This window comes from Capsicum annuum, chromosome 11 (genome assembly GCF_002878395.1).
Source record: "Capsicum annuum cultivar UCD-10X-F1 chromosome 11, UCD10Xv1.1, whole genome shotgun sequence".
Classification (NCBI taxonomy): Eukaryota; Viridiplantae; Streptophyta; class Magnoliopsida; order Solanales; family Solanaceae; genus Capsicum; species Capsicum annuum.
Genome location: NC_061121.1, coordinates 88,598,756 through 88,603,509, shown reverse-complemented (window position 1 = coordinate 88,603,509; position 4,754 = coordinate 88,598,756). Strand labels below are relative to the sequence as shown.

Sequence of the window (4,754 nt, the reverse complement as noted above, 5' to 3'; positions counted from 1 at the left end):
CCCTTCCACAACTATTTATATTTCCTATCGGGCTCTCCAATCTAACCCAAGGTCCAGTTATTATACAATGGATTAATAATATAAATTTTTTATTTGTAGTAGAAAGTAATTGCGAAGTCTTGCTAGCCCCTCTAGCATTCGAATATTTCCTTGAAGCCTATCCTAAGCCTAAATATGCAATGCAAGGATATTTAAAATTTTTTAGAAAAAACCCCAGACCAGATGTTTAGAATTAAAAAAGTATCAATAGTCTGCCTTCTCTGCTTTTGCTAGGGAATCGTTCGGCGGGTTATATCAATAGAAGAAAAGAAGAGATTTCTAGTTTTTTGTTTATCAAGCGACACCCAGATTTGAACTGGGGAAAAAAGGATCTGCAGTCCTCTGCCTTACCACTCAGCCATGTCGCAAAAATACTACAAATACAAAATAGATGAAAATTTTCCCGGATTACTGAATTGCTTTTTTATCGTACTTGCACCTTGAGTTCTGTTTTCCTTAATTTTTCCTAAAAGTCAAAGAAATCCTAATCCTTCTTCCCTTTTGATTGGGTTTGATTCATCCTTTCAATTTTGATTGAGTCTATCTCAAAATTCATAATGTTCAAAACTTTCTCTTACCTTGCTATTGAAATCTATTGAAAAATCAAATGTGGATTTTTAGTCACAAAATCCAAAATTCAACTTTATGAAAATAGGAACCATTAACTATTGACTTAGAATGCATGAACAATTCTTGAATTTGAATCTCCAATTTTTGTTTTCCTAATGACATAAGAAAATACAACTTGATATATAACTAATCAGTATGGATTTTTTCCATCAAAAAATCATTCTCAATTATAAATTATAATTATTAATAATAATTATAACAACAATTATCAGTATATGCATACCCCCCAAGAGAAATTGTTAGACGGATATATATTATTTATATATGTTTCCGATATAGAATTATCAGATATAAGAAAAGTATCATACTTCAATTTGAATTTTGAATTGAATAGAACATTTAAATTCTGTTTTCGTAGAGTGCAACCTGTGTTGCCCCGAATAGAACATAGAACAACAATAAAACAAGAAAAGAGAAGAAATACGGATATTATAGATATCTCCACACGTGTTTAAGCCATACAAACCTTTTTTTCTTATACACTTCACAATCATATTCTACTAAAAAATCCATAAACAAAATCTCTCTCTTCTCTACAAATCATTTTTTGAACAACGAAATCCATAACATAAAAGGGGGTTAAATGCTAAAAAACCGATTCTAATTCTATATATTCTCTTTCTGATTTTTATGCCTTTATCGCAGCGAAAAGATCAAATGTCCAATCCATTTATTTTCTGGTATTCAAGCAGGTTGGAATATATATTATCATAATAATGGTATAAATGGAATCATTTTTGTTTTTATATTCTATACAAAATCCTATAAACTTAATTAATAAGTCTAAGTAGTAGAAGTCCGTTTCTAGGGATGTTTTATCAATTTCTTTCCATTTGTATCTGTTGAAAATTTCAATAAATTCCAATTCAATTTAAGTAGAAAATTATCTTTCTTCCTCCGTTCATACGTATTTCATACATTCCAGATATGGAGTTGGGTAAAATTTCATGTGATTCGGTAAACAAAATTGAAATGCCACCATTGGTAGATCATTTATCTAATCTATCTAATTAGATGAAGAATTAGCCAATAGTGGTATCTTTTGATAAATGGGAAATTAAAAATGCTCTGGGATGGAAATGAGGGAATATCTACAACACCTGAATTTAATCAGATACAATTTGAAGGATTTTGTAGGTTCATTGATCATGGTTTGACGGAAGAACTTTATAAGTTTCCAAAAATTGAAGATACAGATCAAGAAATTGAATTTCAATTATTTGTGGAAACATATCAATTGGTCGAACCCTTGATAAAGGAAAGAGATGCTGTGTATGAATCACTCACATATTCTTCTGAATTATATGTATCCACGGGATTAATTTGGAAAAACAGTAGGGATATGTAAGAACAAATAATTTTTATTGGAAACATTCCCCTAATGAATTCCCTGGGAACTTCTATAGTCAATGGAATATATAGAATTATGATCGATCAAATATTGCAAAGTCCTGGTATTTATTACCGATCAGAATTGGACCATAACGGAATTTCGGTCTATACCGGCACCATAATATCAGATTGGGGAGGAAGATCAGAATTAGAAATTGATAGAAAAGCAAGGATATGGGCTCATGTAAGTAGGAAACAAAAAATATCTATTCTAGTTCTATAATCAGCTATGGGTTTGAATCTAAGAAAAATTCTAGAGAATGTTTGCTATCCTGAAATTTTTTTTTCTTTTCTGAGTAACAAGAAGAGCAAAAAAAATTGGGTCAAAAGAAAATGCCATTTTGAAGTTTTATCAACAATTTGCTTGTGTAGGTGGCGATCCAGTATTTTCTGAATCCTTATATAAGGAATTACAAAAGAAATTCTTTCAACAAAGATATGAATTAGGAAGGATTGGTCGACAAAATATGCACCGAAGACTGAACCTTGATATACCCTAGAATAATACATTTTTGTTACCACGAGATATATTGGCAGCCGCCGATCATTTGATTAGGCTGAAATTTGGAATGGGTGCACTTGATGATATGAATCATTTGAAAAATAAATGTATTCGTTCTGTAGTAGATCTTTTACAAGATCAATTCGGATTGGCTCTGGTTCATTTAGAAAATGTGGTTTGGGGGACTATATGTGGAGCAATTTGGCATAAATTGATACCGACACCTCATAATTTGGTAACCTCAACTCCATTAACAACTACTTATGAATCCTTTTTCAGTTTACATCCATTATCTCAAGTTTTGGATTGAACTAATCCATTAACACAAATAGTTCATAGGAGAAAATTAAGTTATTTGGGCCCTAGAGGACTGACAGGTCGCACTGCTAGTTTTCGGATACGAGATATCCATCCTAGTCACTATGGATGTATTTGCCCAATTAACACATCTGAAGGAATCAATGTTGGAGTTATTGGATCCTTAGCAATTTATGCGAGGCTTGGTCATTGGGGATCTCTAGAAAGCCCTTTTTATGAAATTTATGAGAGGTCAACCGGGGTATGGATGCTTTATTTATCACTAGGTAGAGATGACTACTATATGGTAGCGGTAGGAAATTCTTTAGCCTTAAATCAGGATATTCAGGAAGAACAGGTTGTTCCAGTTCGATATTGTCAAGAATTATTGACTATTGCATGGGAACAGGTTCATCTTCGAAGTATTTTTCCTTTTCAATATTTTCTATTGGAGCTTCCCTCATTCCTTTTATCAAACATAATGATGCGAATCGAGCTTTAATGATTTCTAAAATGCAATGTCAAGCAGTTTCTCTTTCTCGCTCCGAAAAATGCATTGTTGGAACTGGGTTGGAACAACAAGCAGCTCTAGATTCGGGGGCTCTTGCTATAGCCGAACGCGAGGGAAGGGTCATTTATACCAATACTAACACGATTCTTTTAGCAGGTAATAGAGATATTCTAACCATTCCATTAGTTATATATCAACGTTCCAGTAAAAATACATGTATGCATCAAAAACCCTAGGTTCATCGGGGTAAATGCATTAAAAAGGGACAAATTTTAGCGGATGGTACTGCTATGGTTGGTGGCGAACTTGCTTTGGGGAAAAACGTATTAGTAGCTTTTATCCCGTGGGAGGGTTACAATTCTGAAGATGCAGTACTTATTAGCGAGCGTTTGGTATATGAAGATATTTATACTTTTTTTCACATATGGAAATATGAAATTCAGACTCATTTGGCAAGTCAAGGCCCTGAAGAAGTAACTAATGAAATACCGCATTTAGAAGCCCATTTACTCCGCAATTTAGACAAAAATGGAATTATGATGCTGGGATCTTGGGTAGAGACGGGTGATATTTTAGTAGGTAAATTAATACCCCAGGTCATGAAAGAATCATCGTATGCCCCAGAAGATAGATTGTTACGAGCTATACTTGGTATTCAGGTATCTACTTCAAAAGAAACTTGTCTAAAATTACCTATAGGTGGCAGGGGCGGCTTATTGATGTGAGGTAGATCCAGAAAGAGGTGGTTCTAGTTATAATCCCAAAACAATTCATGTATATATTTCACATAAATGTGAAATCAAAGTAGGCGATAAAGTAGCCGGAAGATACGAAAATAAGGGTGTCATTTCCAAAATTTTGCCTAGACAAGATATGCCTTATTTACAAGATGGAAGATCCGTTGATATGGTCTTTAACCCATTAGGAGTACCTTCATGAATGAATGTAGGACAGATATTTGAATGTTCACTAGGGTTAGCAGGGAGTCTGCTAGACAGACATTATAGAATAGCACCTTTTGAGGAGAGATATGAACAAGAAGCTTCACGAAAACTAGTGTTTTCTGAATTATATGAAGCCAGTAAGCAAACATGGAATCCATGGGTATTTGAACCCAAATATCCAGGAAAAAGCAGAATATTTGATGGAAGAACGGGGAATCCTTTTGAACAACCCGTTATAATAGGAAAGCCTTATATCTTGAAATTAATTCATCAAGTTGATGATAAAATCCATGGGCATTCCAGTGGACATTATGTGCTTGTTACACAACAACCCCTTAGTGGAAGAGCCAAACAGGGGGGACAGCGGGTAGGAGAAATGGAGGTTTGGGCTCTAGAAGGGTTTGGGGTTGCTCATATTTTACAAGAGATGCTTACTTAT

At 33.9% G+C, this 4,754-nt stretch overlaps 1 non-coding gene and 1 pseudogene across 1 annotated transcript; one reads left to right on the top strand and one right to left on the bottom strand.

Annotated features, from left to right (window-relative positions):
* Positions 1-335: 335 nt before the first annotated feature.
* TRNAC-GCA lies at positions 336-407 on the bottom strand. The gene has a single exon. It is a non-coding gene; the product is annotated as a tRNA-Cys (tRNA).
* A 1,325-nt stretch (positions 408-1,732) lies between these two features.
* The window catches only part of LOC124888475, a 6,258-nt pseudogene continuing 3,236 nt past the window's right edge, over positions 1,733-4,754 (top strand).